The sequence below is a fragment of the Mobula hypostoma genome, chromosome 25 (assembly GCF_963921235.1).
Source record: "Mobula hypostoma chromosome 25, sMobHyp1.1, whole genome shotgun sequence".
Taxonomy (NCBI): Eukaryota; Metazoa; Chordata; class Chondrichthyes; order Myliobatiformes; family Myliobatidae; genus Mobula; species Mobula hypostoma.
Genome location: NC_086121.1, coordinates 8211984 through 8238475, shown reverse-complemented (window position 1 = coordinate 8238475; position 26492 = coordinate 8211984). Strand labels below are relative to the sequence as shown.

At 44.7% G+C, this 26492-nt stretch overlaps 1 protein-coding gene across 9 annotated transcripts in view; it reads right to left on the bottom strand.

Annotated features, from left to right (window-relative positions):
* The window catches only part of pik3cd (phosphatidylinositol-4,5-bisphosphate 3-kinase, catalytic subunit delta), a 244079-nt gene that overhangs the window by 89413 nt on the left and 128174 nt on the right, over positions 1 to 26492 (bottom strand). The window contains exon 1 of one of the 9 annotated variants that reach the window (XM_063033148.1): positions 19605 to 20277. The exons of 7 other annotated variants lie outside the window; for them this stretch is intronic. The gene's annotated coding sequence lies outside the window, so the exon portion shown is untranslated. Of the gene's footprint in view, positions 1 to 5430; positions 5531 to 19604; positions 20278 to 26492 lie in introns of those variants that run through there. One more of the 9 variants, XM_063033150.1, reaches the window with a different exon arrangement.

Here is a 26492-nt window from a genome sequence, read left to right as displayed (position 1 = left end):
GTTAATCGGACACACGGTGTAATTGGGCCTGTTACTGTACGGCACCTCTAAGTAAGCCTGTCGGGAGTGGGCTGGAAGCAGGCAGCTCGTGCGGCTCCACATCGTCCAAAGAAGTAGGGCCACTCGTCAGGACCTCACTGCCCCAAGAACACTCACCCTCTTCATCGCACCTGAACCGTGGGCGCTGCAAGACGCGCGGCAGCACCCAGGCCGCACCGGTTTGCGGATTCCACCCTCAGAACGTCTTCACTGGGGGGGGGGGCAGCAAGGTAGCCTAGTGGTTAGCGCAACGCTCCACAGCACCAGGGAAACAGGTTCAATACCTGCTGCTGCCTGCAAGGAGTTTGTATGTTCTCCCTGTTGACCGCGTGGGTTTCCTCCCACAGTCCAAAGGCGTACAGATCTGTAGGGTAATTGGACATTGTAAATTGTCCTGTGATTAGGCTAGGGTGAAACTGGGGGATTGACGGGTATCGCAGCTTTAAGGGCCAGAGCCGGAAGGGCCTATTCTGTGCTGTATCTCAATAAATAAATAAGTCTGAATATCAAATAGATCACCCAGTTTTTTGAACAACCTGCAGAAATGGAGCCCACCACTTCCTCTCATCCTCCAGTCCAGCTTCAGGTTCAAATGTGCGAGAAAGATCCGTCTATTGTGTGATTGTAAAAAGTCCCTTGAAGGCGGCCAGGGGAATATTCCTCGGTGGTCTGAGACCAAAATCCCTCATTCAAGTTCATTATCATTCAATCGCGCACACGTATACCGCCAAATGAAACAATGTTCCTCTGTACCAAGATAACAACACAGTACGTATAACTCACACATATAACACGCCACAAATAAATTAACAAATAATGAAGTGCATTTACGCCGCAATTTAAAAAGTAAACAATATAATGCCACTGGCGCTTCATACGTGATGAGACCTGGGTGGTGGCAGGGAGTTCAGTAGACTCACAGCCTGGGGGAAGAAGCTGTTTCCTACCCTAAAGGTTCCTGTTCTAATGCTACGCTACCTTCTGTCTGATGGTAGAGGGTTCAAGGAGATTGTTGGACAGATGGGAAGGATCACTGACAATGGTAAGGGCCTGCAACATCTCTAAGACAAATTGGTTCATTGTCACAATGCTTTTGGTGGGGGCTTGCTGTGCTTAAAATGGCCGCTGCACATCCGACAGTGAATGAACAATTTTTTAAAAAAACTGCAGATGCTGAAAATCTGAAATAAAGACAGAATCTGTAGGAAGGCCTCAGCACACCAGGCAGCATCTTTAGGAGCCTAATCACAAACAAAATAAAATCTGCAGGTGCTGGAAAGCAACACACACAAAATGCTGGAGGAACTCAGCAGGCCAGGCAGCGTCTATGGAGAACAGTACAGTTGATATTACAGGCCGAGTTCCTTCATCAGGACTGGAGAAAAAAAGATGAGGGGTCAGAGTGAGAGGTGGGGAGAGGGGAGGAAGAAACATAAGGTGACGGGTGAAACTGGGAGGGGGCAGGGGGAGGGGTTGAAGTAAAGAGCTGGAAAATTGATTGGTGAAAGACATACGGGGCCAGAGAAATAGAGAACAGGCCATGGACAAAAGAAAAGTGGGAGGAGCACCAGAGGGAGGTGATGGGCTGGTAAGAATGGGGAGTGGTGAAGGATGGGGGGTGGGGGGCAATACCGGAAGATTGAGAATTCGATGTTCATGCCATCAGGTTGGAGGATGCCCAGACAGAATATAAGGTGTTGCTCCTCCAACCTGAGTGTGGCCTCATCACAGCAGTAGAAGAGGTCATGGATGGACATGTTGGGATGGAATGGGAAGTGGAATTAAGTTGGGTGGCCTCTGGGAGAACCGCTTGTTCTGGTGGACGGAGTGTAGATGCTCAGCGAAGCGGTCTCCCAATCTACGTTGGGTCTCACCGATATACAGGGGGCCATACCAGGAGCACCGGACAGATTATATGACTGCAACCACAGGTGAAGTGTTGCCTCACCTGGAAGGACTCTTTGGGGCCCTAAATGCTGATTCCGCTTCCCCATCCATAGATGCTGCCTGACCTGCTGAGTGTTTCTATCAGCTTTTTGTTTGCAATAGGGATTAATGTTCAAACACAAAGGTTGTTTTGGAATTACCTCAGGTTGAGAAAGGCAACAGGGAAATGCAAGTATTTTTTTTCTTCCTGTACTGGGCCCAGTTTGAACCTCCACATCCCTTACTTCCGATCACAGCTCAGAGATTGCAGGTGCCGAGAGACAAATTCTTCTCACCTGCTCATTTAGTCAGCGTCTGTGAGAAAACTGATCCCAAACCCAGTTAGTCCTGGTTCCATTGCTGTTCAAACACACAGAACAGCAGCTGTAGACTCTGACAGGACCACAGAGCTTTCGGCCCATCAGCGTGCTAGTTCACAGACCACCAGGCTCAAAGACTGCTTCTATTCCACTTGTATTATAAGATTATTGAATGTTTTCCAAGCACAAGATTGACTCTTGACCTCACAGTCGACCTCATTGTGACCTTGACCTTGTTGTCCACCTACACTGCACTCTCTCTGAAAACCATAACACTTCATTCTGCACTCTTACTGTTTTATCTTGTACTACCTCAATCGACTATGACAAGTTTTTCACTCATACATATGACAATAATATACCAATTTACCACCCTTCCCCCAATATTCCCTGAAATTTATTCTCCCCAGTATGCCCATCAACTCTCCCCTGGGACTCCACTACTCCCCTACACATTAAGCTCGATAGTAACTTAAGCCACCACCCTTCTCATGAGACTTAGGAGCGGAATCAGGCCGTTCGACTGAACAAGTCCACTCTGCCATTCGATAATTGCTGATTTATTTTCCCTCTCAACCCCATTCTCCTACCTTCTCCCAGTAACCTTTCACACCCTTACTAATCAAGAACCTATTAACTTCTGCTTTAAACATACCCAGTGACTCGGCCTCTACAACGGACTGTGACAATGAATCCCACAGCCTACTCCTCTGGATAAAGAAATTCCTCCTCATCTGCCCTAAAGGGTCGTTCCTGCATTCTGAGGTCCTGGACTCCACCACCACAGGAAACATCCTCTCCATGTCCACTCTACCTAGGGCTTCCAAAGTTTCCATTTATTTATTTGTTTATTGAGATAAAGCACGGAATAGGCCCTTCCGGCCCTTCAAGCCACGCTGCCCAGCAAACCCCGATTTAACCTTAGCCTAAGTACAAGACAATTTACAATGACCAATTAACCTGCCAACCAGTATGTCTTTGGACTGTGGGAGGAAACTGGAGCACCCGGAGGAAACCCACGCGTTCACAGGGAGAACGTACAAACTCCTTACAGTCAGGGGTGGGAATGCCATTGGTTTCAATGAGATCCTTCCCTCATTCTTCTAAAACTCCAGTGAGTACAGGCCCAGAGCCATCAAACGCTCCTCATACATTAACCCTTTCAGTCCCGTGTTTGTGGGTTGCTCAGGAAAAAATTCCCTTACTTCCAGGAAAAGCAGGTTTTTGGAGTACTTGGCCCTAGAAAACCGAGAATTTTATTCAAGGCTCAGATTTTTCCTGAGGTTTTGGATTAAAGCAATCAAGGAGGCTAGGTGGGAAAGCAGATGAGACACTGGATCTGCCAAGGTCTTATATGGTAGACAACAGGAATTCTGCAGATGCTGGAAATTCAAGCAACATACATCAAAGTTGCTGGTGAACGCAGCAGGTCAAGCAGCATCTATAGGAAGAGGTGCAGTCGATGTTTCAGGCCAAGACCCTTCGTCAGGACTAACTGAAGGAAGAGTGAGTAAGGGATTTGAAAGTTGGAGGGGGAGGGGGAGATCCAAAATGATAAGAGAAGACAGGAGGGGGAGGGATAGAGCCGAGAGCTGGACAGGTGATAGGCAAAAGGGGATACGAGAGGATCATGGGACAGGAGGTCCGGGAAGAAAGACAAGGGGGGGGGGTGACCCAGAGGATGGGCAAGAGGTATATTCAGAGGGACAGAGGGAGAAAAAGGAGAGTGAGAGAAAGAATGTGTGCATAAAAATGAGTAACAGATGGGGTACGAGGGGGAGGCGGGGCCTTAGCGGTAGATCAGGCTTGAGAGATTGTTGGGCTATTTCCTGTATCCGTTTCTCAGATTAACAAATATGCTTATTACAAAAAACAATAAGCAGCAAGTGGAAAGTGAAATATACAACACAAACCATTACAGCACAGTACAGGCCCTTTGGGTTATACTGACCTTTTAACCTTCTCCAAGATCAATCTAACCCTTTTCTTTGACATAACCCTTCATTTTTCTATCATCCATGTACCTATCCTGGACAGGATGCTCCCTATGGCGAGGGAGGCTAGGACCAGAGGGCAAAGCCTCAGAGGGACGTCCTTTGGAATGGAGATGAGGAGGAAATTCTTTAGCCAGTGGCTGGTGAATCTGTGGAATTCATTGCCACAGGCAGCTGTGGAGGCCAAGTCATTGGGTATACTTAAAGAAGGAGTTGATAGGTTCTTGACTGGTCAGGGCTTGAAGGGTTACGAGGAGAAGGCAGATTGGGGCTCAGAGGGAAATGGATCAGTCATGATGGTATGGTGGAGCAGATTTGATGGGCCAAATGGCCTAATTCTGCTCCTATATCTTATGGTCTCTTCAAAGCCGCAATGAACCTGCTTCTACCACCACCCCTGGCAGGGCATTCCACACAACCATCACTCTCTGTGCAAAAAAAACTTCCCTCTGACATCTCTCCTATACTTTCCTCCAATCACCTTAAGTTATGTTCTCTGGTATTAGCCTTTTCTGCCTTGGGAAAAAAGACTCTGGCTATCCACTCGATCTATATGCAGATGTTTTCATAATTAGGCTAAGTGTGCATTTGGATTGAGACTACAACTCCCACTTCTTTCCACTAAAGAATAACTAAAAAACCGCACAAACTGGTAGGTGGTGCATTTGTTATTTTGTTTAAGTACTCGACAAGTCTTTCAAAGTGTAACTAAATGCTGAGGGGAAACAGGCCATGCAGATGGGGCTTTCCAAATTGAAGAACTGAACCCTCCTTATGTCTGTGTGCAGACATTCTAAGCTCTGGGCTTGTCGTGCATGTCAGTGAATGATTTGTGGTCTTACTATGGGTAGGATATGGGCGGAGGTCTAGGCAAACTGCAATAGCTTGCAAGCTGCTACAAGGAATCCACTTAGAAAATGGCATTTGGGTTGGGCTGAGAAAAATAAGAGAGACAGACATGCATGGCTGTCTAACCAAGGCAATGGGCTCAACAACAGAGCTAACCAGCCACGTAAAACAGTGAGCCATCAGCGAAGGGATGGCAGGAAGCAGTGTGTCACCGGGCAGGGCTGCTAGATGTCCAATGTTACATGACTAACATGGGTCCATCAGAAAGAATGTACTAAATAAGGCCATTCAGCCTGACAAACCTGTGCCAGCTCACTTATAAACACAAAAGAGATTTTGCAGGTGCTGGAAATCCAGAGCAACTCACACAAAGTGCTGGAGGAACTCAGCAGGTCAGGCAGCATCTGAGGAAAGGAATAAACAGTCAACATTTTGGGCCAAGCAACTTCTTCAGGCGCTGCCCGATTACACCCATGTGGCCAATCAACCTACTCACCCACACATCTTTGGAATGTGGGAGAAAACCAGAGCGGCCGGAGGAAACCCATGCGTTCACGGGGAGAATGTACAAACACTTTACAAGAGAAGGTGGCAGGAATTGAACCCAGCTCACTGGCATTATAATAGCAGTACTGTACACTAAAAGCAACGTGACCATGCCCCTTTCCAGCATTGAGCAACTTGGGCGCTGCACATTGGAAATGAGAAAGACAAGAGATGACTTTATTGGAGAATTGATTTTGAGAGGGGTTGACTGGGTGGACACTGATGGGATATTTGCCCCTGTGGGGAAATCTAGAACGAGGGGACCATCATTCCAAACTGAATGGTGTCCCACATGTAACTTTGGTGACAAGGAACATCTCCTCAAGAACTTTTGGATTCTCTTCGCCAGGGAGTCATGGAGGACCAGCTACTGGATAAGTTCATGTTCAACGCAAACTCATTTCGAGAGGACTAGAATATAAAAGCAAGGAAGAGATGCTGAAGCTTCATAAGGCATTGGTCAGACCGCACTTAGAGTATTGTGAACAGTTTTGGGCCCCTTATCTAAGAAAGGATGTGCTGTTATTGGAGAGGGTCCAGAGGAAGTTCCAAGAATCATCACAGGAATGAGAGAGTTAATGCATGAGGAGCATTTGGGCTCTGGGCCTGTACTCACTGGTTTTAAAATAATGGGGGGGGGAGTCTCATTGAAACCTATTGAATATTGAAAGACCTAAATACGCTGGATATGCAGGGCATGTTTTCTGTAGTGAGGGAGTCTAGAACCAGAGGGCACAGCCTCAGGATAAGGGGGACGGGGTGGGCATCCATTTAGAACAAAGCATAGAAGGAATTTCCTTAGACAGGGGTAGTGAATCTGTGGAATTCACTGCCATAGATGACTGTGGGGGCCAAGTCATTGATTATATTTAAAGCGGAAGTTGATAGATTCTTTATTAGTAAGCACATCAAAAGGAAGAAGGCAGGAGATTGCACTTGAGAGGGATGATAAATCAGCCATGATGAAATGGCAGAGCAGACTTGATGGGCCAAATGGCCTACTGGTGCTCCTCAGCCCTATAGTGCCAAGGACTGGTTACTGACCTAGTGGGCAGTTAATGGTTATGTGGAACAGGCAGGAAAGTAGAGTTAAGTTCAAGATTGCATCAGCCTTGGTTTTGTAAAGAGGCAGCGGCAAGTGGCAGACGGGAATTCAAGCCCAGACAGTAGAACCAGGCAAGGTAACCCAAGCATGTTGTTCTCTGCCCCAGAAATATCAACGCAATGGGAGTAGGAGGCAGGGTACGAATTGTTTGACACTGCTACTTTCACATTTAGTGCCACTGACCAGGAATGAATCTCTTGTCAAATACTTTTGATATTGATCAAAACACTCATAGAATAACATTCTCAAACAGATTAGATAGCTAATTGAAGGGAATTTTTTCCACAACCAGTTTTATAAACGTAGAACATTACAGCTCAGTACAGGCCCTTTGGCCCACGATGTTGTGTCGACCTTTTAAGAATAATCTAAACCTTCCCTCCCACATAGCTTTCTATTTTTCTATCATCAGCGTGCCTATCTAAGAGTTTCTTAAATGCCCTTCCTAATGTATCTGCCTCTACCACACACTCAGCACTCTCTGTGTAAAAAACCTACCTCTGATATCCCCTCTATGCTTTCCTCCAATCACCTTAAAACATTATGCCCCCTCATGTTAGCCATTCCCTGGGAAAAAGTCTCCAGTGTTCACTCAACCTATGCCTCTTGTACACCTCTATGAAATCACCTCTCATTCTCAAAGATGAGACTTTAAAACAGAACCTCAAGTTCACTTGCTCTGATGTTTATTTGAATCTCCTGGCTTTTGAGAGTTTAAAACATTGTGTTTGTTCTTCATAGCTGTGTGTTGGGCTTACAATTGTTTCTAACCCATCTATGTGTGGGCAGACAATTTGTTGGTGAAAGTAACGCACACTCAGCTGCTGGCGTGAGCATCATATTCCTATTTCCACTGACGCCTTGATCTCTACTCAGCAGCCACATGAGTCAAAAACATTTTAGCACCTTCCTTTCAGTATATGGGGGATGGTGATAGAAGGTCAGAAAAGGAAAGGTACCACATAGAAGATACTCTCTGATAGTTGACGGTTAACGTTATGGAAACTCCTAGCAAGGCATCTTCAACAAGAACATAATACTATCCAGGTCAAAGCTGCCTGCTTGACAGTCGACCCACTTCACCCAATACATTCACTCTCACTGCTACCATGAATACACAGTGCACTATCTAAAAAAAATGTACTCCAATCATTTGCCTAGCCAGGGGTGGCGAACCTTTCTGAGAGCAGGTGCCCAAATTGCTGATAATCTTCTAAAAAAAATTATCTCGTGTGCCATGGTAAATTTTAGTGGAGAACATCATCGATTAATCAATTAGTAACAATGATCACAGACTCCCATGGAAAAATACCTCATTGCTCTCGGACTGTAGAAAAATCATTCATTGCTTCATTTGGCAGTAAAGATCACACAGTGGTTAGCATAACACTATTACAAGGATAACGGAGCTGTTAGCATAACGCTATTGCGGTGATAGTGCGGAGGTTAGCGTAATGCTATTACAGAGCAGGATTGGGGTTCAATTCCCACTGCTGTCTATAAAGGGTTTGTATGTTCTCTCCCTATGACCACGTGGGCTTCCTCCAGGTGTTCTGGTTTCCTCCCACAGTCCAAAGACGTACAGGTTAGGGGGTTGATAACTTATGGGCAGGTTATGTTGGCGCCAGAAGCATGGCAACACTTGTGGGCTGCCCCCACCACATAATCAGACTGTGTTGGCCGTTGAAGCAAATTACACATTTTACTGTTGTTTTGATGTTTCAATGTAAATATGACAAATATTTACAAATAAATAAATCTTAATCTTAATTGATTAATGAATTAGTACCAACAAATGTAGATTCCTATGAAAACACGCATGCCTCGCGCCAGCAAAAATTTTGCACATGCCACCTTGGGGCACATGTGCTATAGGTTCACCACCTCTGGAGTGTCCCAACAGCATGTCCCAAACCCCTGAACTTTACCAGCCAGAAGGACGAGGGCAATGGCAACTTGGCAACACCACCAATTGTGGGTTCTCCTTCAAGCTACACACCATCTGTTGTGATTTCGAGCTGTGTCCCTTCAGAGATTTTGGATCATGCACGGCATTGTCTATGGAAGGCATCAGCCTCTTATGCCAAGCAGGTATTACAGAACCAGAGCACTGCCACAGCACATGGGAGAGACTATGTTGTAGGATACCAGGAAATAAGAGAGAGAATGAAACAGAATGGAACCAGGCCCTTCAACCCAACCCGACCACGGTGCCTTCCTGAGCCAGTCCCATTAGGCCACGTTTGGCCTATATTCCTCTACACCCTTCCTACCCATGTATGTGTCCAACTGTCTTCTAAATGTTTCTACTGTACCGCCTTAACCACTTCCTCTGGCACCTCGTTCCATATACCTATCACACACTGCGTGAACAATTTGCCTCTCATGTCCCCTTTAAATCTTTCCTCACTCATCTTAAATCTATGCCCACAAATCCCCCACCCCAGGAAGAATAAAAACGGTGACCATCGACCTTCTGTATGCCAGGTACAGCTATAAGGTCACCCCCTCAGCCACGTTCACTCCAAGGAAACAGTTCTAGCTATCCAGTGTCTCCTTATGACTAAAGCCTTCTAGCTCTGACAACATCCTTATGCATCTTTTTTGGACTCTTTTCTGCTTAATCACATCCTTCCTATAGTAGGGCATGAAGGGGAAACTGAACGTTCAGCCTCTGATTTATTACCACTGACAAATTTGATGTTTTGCGACAGCAGTACAATGAAATATATAAAATATACTATAAATTACAATAAGATATTTACAACCATTATCCTCTGATCTCTCTCATTGACAAGGTGTTTTTGCCACAGAACTGCCGCTCACTGGATTTTTTTTTTTGTTTTTCACACCATTCTCTGTAAACTCTAGAAACCATTGTGCACGAAAATCCCAGGAGATCAGCAGTTTCTGAGATTCTCAAACCACCCCATCTGGCACCAACAATCATTCCACAGTCAAAGTCACTTACATCACATTTCTTCCCCATTCTGATGTTTGGTCTGAACAACAACTGAGCCTCTTGACCATGTCTGCATGCTTTTATGCACTGAGTTGCTGCCACATGATTGGATATTTGCATTAATGGAGTGTACTGGTGTACTTAATAGAGTGGTCACTCAGTGTAGATGTAAAGGGAGCTGCATTGAACAGATTTTAGACTGTGCCCACTGGCACCAGGAACCCACACCAAAGAGATCCTCAAACTTCAATAAACAACAACCTCATACTCAGAGTCAACAAAACCAAAGAACTGATTGTGGACTTTAGGAAGGGCACATAGGCACACTCTTCACTGATGAGTCGGTGGTGGAAAGGATGAGCAGATTCATGTTCCTGGGGTGTCAGCATCTCAGAGGATCTATTCTGAGTCCAACACAATGGATGCAGGTCCAGTAGTTAGTAGGTTTGGTGAGTCATTGAAGACTCTTCCAGATGTACAGTGGAAAACAATCTGACTGGTGGCATCACAGTCTGATTTGATCCATTGCAGAGGAACGCAAGAAGCTACACAGAGTGATGGACTCAGCTAGTTCCATCATGGGTACAGCTCTCCTCACCAACAAAGACATTTAGCAGAAATGATGTTTCAGGAAGGTGACATCCATCATCAAGCCCATGTCCCCTCCTCAGTGCTGCATCAGGCAAGATGTACAGAAACCTGAAGACCCACATGTCAAGGTTCAACACAGCCCCTTCCCCAATGCCATCAGGTTAACTGAAGAACTCTAATTCTACCTCAGACTATGTTTCTTCAATCTCTCAGTTTGCACCTTGTTGTGATGCTTATTTTGGATAAGTTTTGTCATGAAGTTATGTATTATTTATGTTAATTTAAATTTATGTTAACTTATGTGTGTAATGCACTGTGCTACAGATGCAAGGAGCTAATATTCATGTAATTTATTGGCCGTTCGTTATCTGCCGTGTCGTATCTTGGGTGATAATGGTCATTGGTCATGATTGTTCTTGGCGAATTTTTCAACAGTGGTTGGCCATTGCCTTCTACTGGGCAGTGTCTTTACAAGATGGGTGACCCCAGCCATTATCAATACTCTTCAGAGATTGTCAGTGGTCACATAACCAAGACTTGTGATATGCACCAGCTGCTCACACGACCATCTACCACCTGCTCCCATGGCTTTACGTGACTCCGATCAGGGGCTAAGTAGGTGCCACACCTTGCTCAAGAGTGACCTGCAGACTAGTGGAGGGAAGGAATGTCTTACACCTCCTTTGGTAGAGACTTATCTTCACCTCACCATCCTCTACAATGCCTACGACAATAAACTCAAAACTTGACAATAAACTTAAAATCAAAATGCACCCCCAGTTATTGGCTCACACGGACGTTGGAACAGGTTCTGAACAGCCGGAATGCTACAAACTGCTGCTGTGACTCTAAATTCAGACTGAGATAGCAAACTGAGTCTTATGTGAGGATGAAGACAAATTAGTTCAATTAAAATGGGGGTGGGGGGATGGTCTCTCCAGTTTTGATCAGCTAGCAAACAAGCTCATAACCAAACAAATTCCGAGCAGAGCCCTCTGCTCGGAAGGGAATGGTTCTGAGAAATCTGCGCCCAAGCCAAGTTAGACCTGGCTCACACACAGCAAGTCCATTAAAACTGGATGAGAGAAGTGACATGCCAGGAGAATGCAAAATACAGCTTTTCAGTTCGTTAGTTTAAATGTTTTTAATTTCGTGGATATTAATCTTTAACTTTTAAAGAAGTTCTAAAACATACTGCTTTAACAAAAACCAACTGAATAGCAGCAATATTTATTGCTGGGTACGGTCTTTCTTTGTACTTACTGTGTATGTCTGTATGAAAATTAATCTCAGAGTTGTATATGGCGACATGTATGTACTTTGATAATAAATTTACTTTGAACTTTTGATCTTTGAACTTAGTAGAGTGAGAACTAATCTCATTGAAACTTGCTGGGTTCAACAGGCCATGGAGATGCGTATTAGGGGAGATGGCTTCCTGTTTAGGGCTGAGATGAGGAGAAATATCTTCCCCCTGAGGCCGGTGAACTGTTGGAATTCTCTGTCCCACAGGACTGTGGGGGATGAGTAACTGAGTTCTTTCAAAACCAAGATCAACAGATTTCTAGACTTGAAGGAAATCAAAGGATAGAACATAGAACAGTACAGGCTCTTTGGCTCTCAATATTGTGCTGACATTTTAACCTACTCTAAGATCAATCTAACCCTTTCCTTTCCCCATAATCCTTCACTTTCTGTATCATCCATGTGCCCATCTAAGTGTCTCTTAAATGCTCCTAATGTATCAGCTTCTACCACCACCCCTGACAGGGCTTTTTATACACTATCGCTCTCTGTGTGAAAAGAAAACTACTTCTGACATTCACACTATACTTTCCTCCAATTAGCTTAAAATTATGCTCCCTCACTTTAGCCGTTTCTCTCCTGGGAAGACGCGGGGATAGTGCAGGGAAGTGGTACTAAGGTAGGCCACAGAGCAGATTCAGAGGGTCAAAAATGTCCCCAAGTCTTCTCTTCCTTGACGGCTGATGAGCTGGTTAAATCTATCCTGTTAATGCATTCTCTGCGCTGTCCTGGGCATCATCAGGAGCTTTGGAGACAGATTTCTTATTGAGATTTGCCCCAAAAATTGGATTAGTTTTCATCTGATCTTCCAGAAGATAACTTTGGAGTAGAATTTTCCCTTCGCTGCATGAGGCCATGGTAAAGCCCATTTCGGTTTAGTTGCAATTAATTAGTACAATTCATCAATAAAAGAAAGATTTCAGTTTAATTGTCTCTTCACAACACTTTCTGGAGAACGACCAAGAGCAGGAAAGTAGTCACTGTTACAGTGTGGGGAATTTCAGAATCAGGTTTACACCCTGGAAAAGGCATAAATTTCACTAGAGTGAAACTTGTTGTATGGCAGCAAAATTTTAAAGATTTTAAAGCTTTGTTTGTCACGTGTACACCGCATTAACGACTAACACAGTCCGAGGATGTGCTGGAGGTAGCCCAAAGGTGTCACCTTGCTCCCAGCGCCCACACTGCACGTACACAGCTCCCTAATCCTAATCTGTACATCTTTGGAATGTGGGAGGCAACTGGAGCACGTGGAGGAAGCCTGCATGTTCACAGAGAGAATGTACAAACTCTTTACAGACAGCAGTGGGAATTGAACCCCGATCTTCTGGTTGCTGGTGCTGTACAGCATTACACTAACTGCCTACGTTACCATATTGATGCAGTTACAAAGAAGGCACAACAGCAGCTATATTTCATTAGGAGTTTGAGGAGACTTGGTATGTCACCGAAGACAATAGCAAATTTCTGCAGATGTACCATCACCGTCTGGTGGGGTGTTGGGGGGGGGGGACTGCACAGGATTGAAATAAGCTGCAGGAAGGTTGTAAACTCAGTCAGCTCCATCATTGGCACTAGCCTCCCCAGCATTCAAGGACATCTTCAAACAGCTATGTCTTAAAAAGGTGGACTCCATCATTAGGAACTCCTATTACCCAGAACGTGCCCTCTTCTCATTACTACCACCAGGGAGGAGGTACAGGAGCCTGAAGACACACACTCAACAATTCAGGAACAGCTTCTTCCTCTCTGCTATCAGGTTTCTGAATGGACATTGAACCCATGAACACTACCTCACTACCTCATTACTTTTATTTTCTCTTTTTGCACTAATTACAGTATAGTGCAAAAAGACTATACTTTTATATGTTGTAATTTACAACAATAATAATAATAATAACGTTTGTACTACAACGTATTGCAATACACTGCTGCCACGTAACAACACATTTAACCTCATATGCCGAACATATTATCACCTCATTCTGGTTAAGTACAAAAATTACATTTTGTACAGCTGCTGGTCAACAACACATAAAAAGGAGTTTTGGTTGTGAAGATGACTTTTATTTACTGCCTTTTGGTCACATCAATGATACACTGGATCACGAGCTACCTGCTCTTGTACTGAGTTGATCTTGGCCTGCCTTCTCCCTGAGCAGACAGTCCACTTTATGCACATGAGACAATTCATTTTCATTGTGCAATTGTTCTGTGGCTTTCCGAGCCAACTGAAGTTTGCTGTCCACAGCTGAAAGCAAACAATTTGAGAAGAAAGTAGCAGGAGGAGAGAGGGGAGCTGCCCCATTCACCATGTTCCTATCCACCTTGTCAGCAGAGGCCTGTGTTCAGTCACCAGCAAGTTACCCGAGTTGTACACTAATTAACTTGAATCCTGTAATGATCACAGTTCCTTTATCTGTTTGATTCTAAAAGTTCAGGCTAAGAAAGATAATGTCCACAAAATGTTGGAGGAACTCAGCAGCTCCACAGAGGGAAATGAACAGTTGACATTTTGGGCCGAGAGGTAACGAGTCGAGGTATCTGGCCGAGACTCTTGAAGGCCCAAAATATCGCCTCTTTATTCTTCTCTATGGATACTGACTGACCTGCTGAGCTCCTCCAGTATTTTATTTATCAAAGTCAAAGTAAATTTTATTATAAGTACATACATGTCACCATATACAACCCTGAGATTCTTTTTCCTGTGGGCATACTTAGCAACAGTATAGAACAGTAATTGTAAACAGGGTCAATGAACAGCAAACTGTGTAAATGCAAATATAAGTAAATAAAAATATGAATAAATAGCAATATCTATTTATTTATTTAGAGAAGCCTTGCAGAAAATGCTCCTTCAGTCCAACAAACTGCATTGCCCAGTAACCCACCTGTTTAACACAGGCCTAATCATAGGAACATTTACAATGACTAATTAACCTACTAACTGGTAGGCCTTTGGACTGTGGGAGGAAACTGGAGCACCCGGAGGAAACCCCGGCGTTTCATGGGGAGAATGTACAACCTCCTTACAACTGTTGCTGGAATTGAACCCTGAACTCCAGGGTGTACTGAGCTGTAATAGAGAGACGCTCACTGCTATGCTACCATGGTGCTCTTTTGTCCTTCCAGCAATTGCAAAATCTCTTGTATCTATGGATGATGTCTGCCTGGCTAGCTCAGTACTTGTAATCCATTCCAGCAACTCTTCAAGAAACAACTTTATCTTCTTAAATAGTTTGGACTCTGATTATAAATTATCAACAGCAACAAAACTTCAGAAGCAGATCAATTGCCTGAGGCAACGATGAGGTGCAGTTAAGGTGAGAAGAGGAAAGTTTAAAGGAAGTGTGCGGGGCAAAGTTTTCTTTTTTTAAATGCGGTGAAGGGTGGGTGCCTGTAATGGGTGGCCATGGGTGGTGGCAGAAGCAGATACGATAGTGGCATTTAAGAGGCTTTTAGACAGGTGTGAGTGTGCAGGGAATTGAGGGACATGGAGCACATGCAGGCAGAAGAGATTTAGTTAAACACACACAAAATGCTGGAGGAAATTAGCAGGTCAGGCAGCATCTATGGAGAGAAATAAACAGTCGACACTTCAAGCAGAGACCCTGTACCAGGACAGCGGAGAAGGATCTCAGCCAAAAACATTTCACTTCATAGACGCTGTGTGACCTGCTGAGTTCCTCCAGCATTGTGTGTGTGGTTCTGGATTTCCAGCAACTGTAGAATCTCTTGTGTTAGAGATTTGGTTAAATTTGGCATTGTGTTCAATGCAGACTTTGTGAGCTGAAGAGCATATTTCTGTGTCATGTTCAATGACCAATTATTACACAAGTGATAAATCTACACTCAGCAGCCACTTTATTAGCATGCAGACATGGTCAAGAGGTTCAGTTGTTCAGACCGAACATCAGAATGGGGAAGAAATATGATCTAAGTGACTTTGACCATGAAATGATCGTTGGTGCCAGACGGGGTGGTTTGAGTATCTCAGAAACTGCTGATCTCCTGGGGTTTAGAGAGAAACTCTAGAGTTTACAGAGAATGGTGTCAAAAACAAAAAAAAACATCCACAAGCGGCAGTTCTGTGGGCGATTACCCCTCGTTAATGAGAGAGGTCAGAGGAGAACGGCCAGACTGGTTTAAGCTGACAGGAAAGCGACAGTAACTCAAATAACCACGTCATCTGTGGTAATGAGTTCCACAGATTCACCTCCCTCTGGCTAAAAAAAAATTCTCATCTCTGTTCTTAAAAGACATCCTTGTGTTCTGAGGCTGTGCTCCCTGGTCTTAGTCTCCCCCACTATAGGAAACATCCTCTCCATGTCCACTATTTCTAGGCTTTTCAATATTTGATGGGTTTCAATGAGATCCCCCCTCATTTTTCTAAACTCCAGCAACTACAGGCCCAGTGCCAACAAATACTCCTTATACATTAACCCTTTCATTCCCCTGAACCTCCTCTGGACCCTCTCCAATGCCAGCACATCCCTTCTTAAGTAAGGGGCCCAAAACTGCTCATAATACTCGAAGTATGTTCCGAACAATGCACAAGACTGTTCCACAAACAGCTAAACAATATTGGCTTGACAATACTTTCAGAGATTCATATTGGCCAGGACCCTGGGGAAGAGTTCCCTTGCTTGGTTTTGGATAACTGCCCCCGGAGCTTTCATACTGACCAGGGAGAGCAGACCTACGACCTGGGTTTGACTGAAGCTTCACCTCTGCATTGTTCCAAAAGATCAGTGCAAGATTTCTGCACAGCAAGCCTTCTGGAACCCCACCCAGATTAGTGCTACCAACCTCTAAAACAAGGGTTCCAACGCAGAGCTACAGTACCGGAACACCAGTGCATGGTTTTATCCTGACAAATCTAATTAGTTCTCTAAAACCTCACAGTGTTTTGGCGCTTCAAGCAATGACTGTCAAACCCACTCAGGATACAGTGAAATAATGCAGCCTTCATTCCAGAAGCAAATATATCAACCAATCTTCTTACCCGGACTTCAGCACAAGCTTAGCCCCAAACACAAGACCACATTCAACTGCAGGTTCATTTGAGGATGCACAGAACCATCTATCTTGTTCTGTTAAGCAGCCTTTCTTCCAACCTGATACATGATACAAGTCTTCCTAGACCATAAGACATAAGAGCAGCTAGGCCAGTCGGCCCATCGGGTCTGTTCTGCCATAAAATCATAGCTGATTTTTCCTACCCCATTCTCCCTATAAACCTTAACCCCCTTACTATTCAGGATCCAATCCATCTCTGCCTTAAATACACCCAGTGAAAACCTCCACAGCCCTCCATGACAACGACTTCCACAGATTCACCACCCTCTGGTTGAAGAAATTCCTTCTCAAGTCAGTTTTAAAGAGATATCCAAGACACCCGCAAATTTCTACATATGTACTGTGGAGAGCATTCTAACTGGCTGCATCACCGTCTGGCAAGGGGGAGGTGTGGAGGAGGGGGGCTACTGCATTGGATCATAATGGGTACTGGCCTCTGTAGTATCCAAGGTATCTGCAAGGAGCGATGTCTCAAAAAGGTGGCATCCATCATTAAGGACCCCCATCACCCTGATCATGTCTTGTTCTCACTGCTACCAACAGGAAGGAGATGCAAAAGCCTGAAGGCACACACTTAATGATTCAGGAACAACTTCCTACCCTCTGCCATCCAATTTCTGCGTGGTCATTGAGCCCATGAACACTATCTCACTACTTTTTTATTTCTATTTTTGCACTGCTTATTTAACTACTTAGTATATATATTTGCTGTAATTCACACTTTTTCTATTATTATGTATTGCATTCTACTGCAGTCTCAAAGACAACATATTTTCTGACATATGCTGGTGATACGAAACCTGATTCTGATGTCTCTTTTTTCTGAGGCTGTGCTCTCGAATCCTAGACTCTACTGATGGAAACATTCTCTCCATGTCTGCTCTATCCAGGCCTTTCAGAATGCAGTAGGTTTCACTAAAATCCACCCCTCACCTCTACCCAACCTTCTGAATTCTTTTGAGTACAGACCCAGAGACCTCAAACGTTCCTCGTATATTCAGCCTTTCATTCCTGGGATCATTCCTGTGAATCTCCTCTGGACCCACACTAGTGTCAGCATCTCCTTCCTGCAATAGAGTGGCCAAAAGAGTTCACAATATTCCAAATACACTCTGATAATGCCTTATAAAGCCTCAGCAGTCCATCCTTGTTTTTGTATTATAATCCTCACTAAATGAAAGCTAACACTATTATCCACTCAACCATTCTTCACTGCCATTCCAAGCCTGTAGAGTCTTCAAAAGCAACGAATTTTACTTGGAGAAACACCAGGTTAAGAAACAGTATTTGATAAGGAGCAACACACACACACACACACAAAATGCTGGAGGAACTCAGCAGGCCAGGCAGCATTTAGGGAAATGAACAGTTGACATTTTGTGCCGAGGCCCTTCAGGACTGAAAAGGAAGGGGGCAGAAGAGACGAGGAGAAATGAGCAAGTTACATTTCTGCAGCGTTCTTTCCTTCCTTTTTGCCGCCCACTGGTCAAGGTCGACCATGGATGCTGTATCCTAGATGTCTGTTGATACACAAGCCCGGGCGGTACAATATGGAGGGAAAGCAGCAGGCTGCCCCTCTCCACACAGCTGATAAATCCAAAAGAACTACAGGGACCGATACAGTTTGGCACCAGTGGCATCTAAGGATTGCCGGTCAGCATTGAACCCAACGTGGGACTGCCTTGGGGACTCCGGCTCCGGATTTTTCCTTGGGGTTTACTCCCAAAGCCTTCCCCAAGAGTGAGTATAGCAGCAAGGCCACAGAGGTTTGAGATCAGAGTTTTCCTTCTCCCTATAGTGTTCACTACAACCTTATAAAGCTGTTACAAGATTAAGAAAAGGACGCAGGATGTACCAGAGGCCGGCCATGTTAGCACGACAACGAACAGCACTGTTGTAGAATCCTCCCTTGTTATTTTTCATCTTCCATCAATCCCAGTGTCTGCCTCCACCCTCACATTCAGTCTCATCTTCACAGGTAATTCCCTTATAGAATTTCTTGTTGAAAGAAAAGATTTTTTATAAAGGTAGCCTTTTGACTACATCACTCATTTCCCACTGATTCTGTAACAGTGGCCGAAGTAAGGGTTTCCTTTCTCACTGAAGTGTTCCAGTTAGATACTAATGCTGAGCAACTGTCCGTTATCTCCAGGATTTCATTCTATCGCATATTGCTACAGGCTTTATTACCTTTTACTGGGGCTTTGTAAGGCCTTAGTCAGACCACACTTGGACTATTGTGAGCAGTTTTGGTCTACTTATCTAAGGAAGGATGTGTTGGGATTGGAGAAGGTTCAGAGGAGGTTCACGAGAATGATTCTGGGAATGAAAGGGTTAACGGACGAGGAACATTTGATGCCTCTGGGCCTGTACTTGCTGAAGTTTAGAAGAATGGGGGGGGGGGGGAACCTCATTGAAGCTTATCGAATGTTGAAGGGCCCAGATAGAGTGGATGTGGACAGGATGTTTCCTATACTGGGGGAATCTAGGACCAGAGGGCACAGCCTCAGAATACAAGGATGTCACTTTATAACAGGGATTAGGCGAAATTTCTTTAGGCAGGGGATGGTGAACCTGTGGAATTCATTGCCACAGATGGCTGTGGAGGCCATGTCATTACGTGTATTTAAAGTAAGGTTGATAGCTTCTTGATTAGTAAGGACATCAAAGGTTATGGGGAGAAGGCCCGAGAATGGGATTGAGGGGGATAATAAATCAGCCACGATGGAATGGCAGAGGAGACTTGACAGGCTAAATGGCCTAAAAAGTCTGCTTCTACGTCGAGTAGTCTAAATCAATTTACACAATCAATGAGCTGGAAAAATGCAAAACAATTAATAAAACACAGCTCTGTTGCACAAAGTAAGCTAGCACATTAAATAACTTGCCTTGGTTTGCGTTACAATGGGTGCAAATGACCAGTGGACCCATGCAGTAGCACTGACAATTCTGGTGCGAACGTACTGTAGTGATGAGAACAGCCAGCGGGGAACTGCCTTCCTTGAGGGAACATTGGTTTGTTGCAGTTCAGGAAGATGTTAAAAGCTGCATCGCACAAGATTCCTGTCTGCAGTTGTAAAGCCGGCTGGAAGCCTGCTGGAGGTTGCGGCAATACCAGCGACAGTTCAAGTGGGAAGTCAAGCATTTACTCCGGCTCACTGATGACAGAGCGCCAGCTGACATCAGTCACAGCTCCAAGCAAACATCCCCGGTCAGAACACATGGCAGCCTTCATAAACTTCGTTACTTCTTCACAACCTTCCCCTCGCTGACTCTTAAGTGCAACAGAATCCTCCCAGACAAGGCAACTTCCTTCGCAAGGCACAACTTGATCACAGAGAGAGAGAGAGAAGGCAGAGGGGAAAAATAAAACCCACACACAGCTTCAGTGCTACTGCGGCCCTATCCAGTCACGATCTGGAGGTTGGACTTAGATTGTGTTAATCACACAACACAAACTCCACCCCAGAATGAGCCACTGAAAGTTCAGTTTACTTCCTTACTTAATAGTAATACTTCTGAAAATCATAGTTACCAAGCAAACAACCTTACAAATTCCAGTACATACACCATAAAACAGTACATCTGGATGCCCCACAGAGTCTATGTTTATAGATGCACTGAATTAAATGCTGTTTTTTCAGTTTTAATGCAGCCATTCAGACAGATTACGACTTCCTACATGTAAGATTTAGAGCCCTCTTGGCAGCTTAGAGCACACTACGTGAAACCAACAGATAATACAATGCTTGTAATGCGGAGACAGATTCTATTTTTAAATTCATTCATAGGATGTGCATTTATTAGACCATGAAATATAAGAGCAGATATCGACTACTCAGCCCATCAAGTTTGCTCCACCATTCCCTCATGGCTGATTTATTTTCCCTCTCAACGCCCATTCTCTTGCCTTCTTTCTGTAACCTTTGACGCCCTTGCTAATCAAGAACCTATCAACCTTTGCTTTAAATATACCCAATGACTTGGCCTCCACAGCCGTCTGTGGCAATGAATTCCACAGATTCACCGCCCTCTGGCGAAAGAAATGTCTCCTCAGCTTTGTTCTAAAGGGATATCCTTCTATTCTGAGGCTGTGCCATCTGATCATAGACTGTCCCACGTTAAAAATAATCTGCAATTCCTCTCCATTCAATCATTATGTGCCGTGTCATATGACTTGGGCAAGCATGGTCTTTCCATGACCATGATTGTTCTTAGTAAATTTTTCCACAGAAGTGGTTTGCCATTGCCTGTTTCTGGGGAGTGTCTTTATCAGACAGCTGACCCCAGCCATGATCGATATTCTTCAGAGGTTGCCTGCCTGGCATCAGTGGTCATATAACCAGGACTTATGATATGCACCATGCACCAGCTGCTCTCTAGGCTTCATGTGACACTGATCTTGGGGGTGTGGGGGGGGGGGGTGCTAAGCAGGTGCACACCTTGTACAAGGGTGACCTGCAGACCAACGGAGGAAAGGAGTGCCTCACACAGTCCTTTGGTAGAGATGTATCTCCACCCCAACACCCACCACTCTATCAGGTCTTTCAATACTCTATAGGCTTTAATGATATCTGTTATATTTTGTAACTTTAAAACATTAAACTGATTCAAAGGAAGACGCAGGTGTCCAAAATGCTAGTCTAACTTCCAGATAACTTTAAATGAGGTGCACATGTATCACGTGGTACTGTGATGACGTATGCAATTCACGTATTTATACATATAACCTGTAATGGATTATTTAAAGAAGAGTGCTTAGTCTGCAACGTATTTACAATATTACTCAAATATTACTTAATTACTAAATACACAGCAATATCCTTCCTCATTCTTCTAAACTGCAGCAAGTACAGGCCCAATGCCACCAAACCCTTTTAATACATTAACCCTTACATTTCTGCCATCATTCTCATGAATCTCCCCGGACCCTCTCCAATGCCAGAACATCCTTTCTTGCCCATCCCTAGTGTCCCTTGAACTGAACACTTTAGTGGGCAGTCAGGACGCAAATGTGGTGTCTCTGGGCTGATTATCAACGGAAAATCTCCCTACCTGAGAGTCAGGCAAGTTATAAATAAAACAAACGCAATTGGTTTAATATTATTGTATCTGGAATTACAGTGAAGAGCATTGTTTTGTCTGCTATCCGTCCCTATAGATTGTTTCATTATGTACACCTTTCATCTCTGCATGTGCTGCTCGAGGAACAGAGATCCTCAACAACCAAAAGGTGGATTACCCTGTAAATGGTGAGAGAGCACAAATGTGGGAAATCCACAGGGACCTGGGTGATCAAGGACATGCCTCACAAAAGATTGGCAGATACAAAATGCACAGGTTGAGCAGACTAGAGCCTTTCTCCTTAGCGTGCAGGGGGAATAAGAGGTGACTTGATAGAAGTGTACAAGATGATAAGAGGCATAGGGAGAGTGGACAGCTAGAGACCTTTCCCCGGGGCAGAAATGGCTAATATGAGAGGGAGATTAACTTTAAGGTGTTTGGAGGAAAAAATAGGAGGAATGTCAAGAGTTTTTTTTTTACAGGTGCGTGGAACACGCTGATGGTAGAGGCAGATACATTAGGGACATTTAAGAGACTCTTAGATAGGTACATGGATGATAGAAAAGTGGAGGGAAGGGTTAGCTTGATCCTAGAATAGGTCAAAGGGTTGGCACAACATTGTGGGTTGAAAGATCTGTACTGTGCTGTTCTAATGGTATTGGAAAAAAAAATGTAATTGAATGGCAGAGTAGACATGAAGGATCATATGACCTAATTCTGTTCCTAGTCTACATAGCAGTCTAAATTATCTGGACCCATATAGTGTAATACAGTGATGAAGTGGCATCAGTACTGGACTTTCGGGCAAGAGGCTCCTTGCATGCGTTCCATCTGTGCTGGGCTGAGTGTCGAGCTGGCAACTCGGCCTTGTAAAACAGACAAAATGCTACAGAAACGGCAAGGTTGCTGCCCGATGCGCCACAAGGTGCAGAGAGGAATGATAATATAGAGTAATGGTCATGTTATTAGGCATTTATAACTGAGGACATGCAGACATGATCAGAATCTGAAAAGACGTTGTTGGCGTCGCTCCTCCAACCTGAGCGTGGCCTCATTGCAGCAGCAGAGGCCAATGGAGGAGCAACACCTTATGTTCCGTCTGGGTGGCCTCCAACCTGACGTCACGAACAAAAATTTCTTGAACTTCTGGTAATTGCCCCCCTACCCTTCTCCTTCACTATTTCCCATTCCCATTTCCCTCTCTCACCTTATCTCCTTACCTACCCATCACCTCTCTCTGGTGCTGCTCCTTTTTCCCTTTCTCTGATGGCCTATTCTGTAAGATTCCCCCTTCTCCAGCCCTTTATCAAGTCGTCAAGTCAAGTCAAGTCAAGTCACTTTTTATTGTCATTTCAACCATAATTGAGACAACGTTTTTCAGGACCATGGTGCTACATGAACAATACAAAAACTACTCTGAACTACGTAAACAACACAAAACTACACTAGTCTACAGACCTACCCAGAACTGCATAAAGTGCACAAAACAGTGCAGGCATTACTATAAATAGTAAACAAGACAATATGCACAGTAGAGGGCAGTAGGTTTATAATTATAAATAAATAGAGGCGTCAGTCCAGGCTCTGGGTATTGAGGAGTCTGATGACTTTGGGGAAGAAACTGTTACATTGTCTGATCGTGAGAGTCTGAATATTTCAGTGCCTTTTGCCAGATGGCAGGAGGGAGAAGAGTTTGTATGAGGGGTGCGTGGGGTCCTTCATAATGCTGTTTGCTTTATGGATGCAGTGTGTTGTGTAAATGTCTCTAATGGTGGGAAGAGAGACCCCGATGATCTTCTCAGCTGACCTCACTATCTGCTGCAGGGTCTTGCCATCCGAGATGGTGCAATTTCCGAAACAGGCAGTGATGCAGCTGCTCAGGATGCTCTCAATACAACCTCTGTAGAATGTGGTGAGGATGGTGGGGTGGGAGATGGACTTTCCTCAGCCTTCGCAGAAAGTATTGACGCTGCTGGGCTTTCTTTGCTATGAAGCTGGTGTTGAGGGACCAGGTGAGATTCTGGGCCAGGTGAACACCAAGACATTTGGTGCTCTTAACGATCTCTACGGAGGAGTCGTTGATGTTCAGCAGAGAGTGGTCGCTCCGTGTCCTCCTGAAGTCAACAACCATCTCTTTTGTTCACACTCAGAGACAGGTTGTTGGCTCTGCACCAGTCCGCTAGCCACTGCACCTCTTCTCTGTATGCTGACTCGTCGCTCTTGCTGATGAGACCCACCACGGTCGTGTCATCGGCGATCTTGATGATGTGGTTCGAGGGTTGCAGCACAGTCGTGGGTCAGCAGAGTGAACAGCAGTGGACTGAGCACACAGCCCTGGGGGGCCCCCCTGCTCAGTGTGATGGTGTTGGAGATGTTGCTTCCAATCCAGACTGACTGAGGTCTCCCAGTCAGGAAGTCAGCAATTGACTTCCCAGCTCTTTACTTCACCCCTCCCCTCTCCCAGTTTCACCATCACCTACTACCTTGTACCCCTTCCTCTCCTCTCATCCCACCTTCTTTCTCTGACTTCTAATCTCTTTATTCCAGACTTGATGAAGGGCCCCGGCCTGAAATGTCAACTGTTTACTCTTTTTCCATACTCTTTGCCTGACCTGCTGAATTCCTCCAGCATTTTGTGTGTATTACTTTGATTTCCAGCATCTGCAGATTTTCTCTTGTTTGGTCATAATAAAAAGTTGGGGGGGGGGGGTGTAGTTGGAAAGACGATTAGTTAGAAGATGATAAGTGAAGCCAGGTGGGTGGGAAGGGTTAAGGGCTGGAGAAGAAGGAATCTGATGGGAAGGATAGAGGACCATAGGAGAAAGAGAAGGGGGGGGGGAGACCCAGGGGGAGGCGATAGGCAGGTGAGGAGGAGAAGTAAGATAGCAGAGTGGGGGAATAGAAGAGGAGGAAAGGGGGAGGGAAAAATTACTGGAAGGAGAAATCAATTTTCACGCCATCAGGTTGGGGCTACGTCGATGGAATATGAAATATTGCTTCTCCATACTGAGAGTAACTTCATGTTCAATGCTCTGATTTATGAAAGCCAATGTGCCAAAAGCTCTCTTCATGCCTCAACTGTGACTCCATTTTCAAGGAATTATGGATCTGTATTCCCAGATCCCTCTCTTCTGCCACACACCTCAGTGCCCTACCATTCACTGTGTAAATCCTACCCTGGGTTTTCCTGTCAAAATATAACACCTCACACTTGTCTATATTAAATTCCAACTACCATTTTTCAGCCCATTATTCCAGCTGGTCCAGATCACTTTGCAAGCTTTGACAGTCTTCCTCGCTGTCCACTACGTCCCAATCTCGGTGTTATCTGCAAATCTGCTGATCCAGTTTACCCCAATATCATTTAAATCATTAATTTGGATAATAAACAACAGACCCTGCAGCACACCACTAATAAAAACCCTCCCGTCAGGGGGACAGCCATCAACTACCACTCTCTGTCTTCTGCTAACTTAATGCTGAATCCAGTTTACTACTTCACTTACAATGCCAAGTAACAACCTCCTGCACCAGCCTCCTATGCGGGACTTTGTCAAAGGCCTTGATAAAGTCTATGTGGATAATGTCTACCAATTTTCTTTCATCAACCTTCCTCAAAGGCTCCTCAAAAAACTCTTCAAAATTTGTTCGACGTGACTACCACACACAAAGTCATGTTGACTATCCCTAATCAGGTCCTGTCTATCCAAATACCTATACATCCTGTTCCTTAGAATACCTTCCAATAATTTACCAATGACTGACGTCAGGCTCACTGGTCTGTAATTTCTAGAGCAGGAGTTCCCAACCTCAGGTCCATGGACCTCTTGCTTTAATGGTATTGGTCCATGGCGTAAAAAAGTTTGTGAACCCCTGTCTTAGAGCCTTTCATGAATGACAGAATTTCTAGCACCAGCCCTGTGCCTAAGGATGTTTTAAGTATTCCTACCAAGGTCCCTGCAATTTCTGCACCAGCCTTCCACAAGGTTTAAGGGTATACTGGGGATTTATCCACCCTAGTTTGCCTCAAGAGAGGAAGCACATCTTCTTCTGTAATCCAGATACAGTCCATGACAGGGATAGATGACCTTTCATCAAATCATCAACACAAAACGTGAAATCTGCTCTCTCCACAGCTGCTGCCTGGCCTGCTGCTTATTTCTGGCATGTGCTGCTTTGTACCCCATTTGTCCCGTTCCCTGTTCCCAAGAGGCCTACAGGATTCCCCCTTTGTACACCGATCCGACGCCAGGATCGGGGAATTAACTGGGTCAAGTCAGTGTCCGGAGAGAGCCCGGCCCCACTACACAACGCTGCAATTCTTTCACACTGAGGGTGTGTAGGTGAGAGAGTTCAAAGAATCTGCTTTTTTGACATGTTAACATTTTCCAACCAATTTTGCATTGATGTGGTATGGATGATGTTTTGATTCGAGAAGGTCACATAGCTATAATTCTGCTCTTACCAACACTATCTGGGGGCAATATTTCTGTCTCCTGGAGCATTTATGACGGCATCATGAATGAAATGAATGCTTGCATATGATTTATTCGTTACCTTATTTATCACTCAGGACTGAATGCCTGTCTTTCACTCTACACTTTAAATGAACTCCCATGCTATTCTTAACCAATTCTCATGTGGTACAGGATGTTTCAAATCACCCAAGGGCTGGAGGAGGTTAGAGTAGGGGAAGGGTAAGCCTATACAGT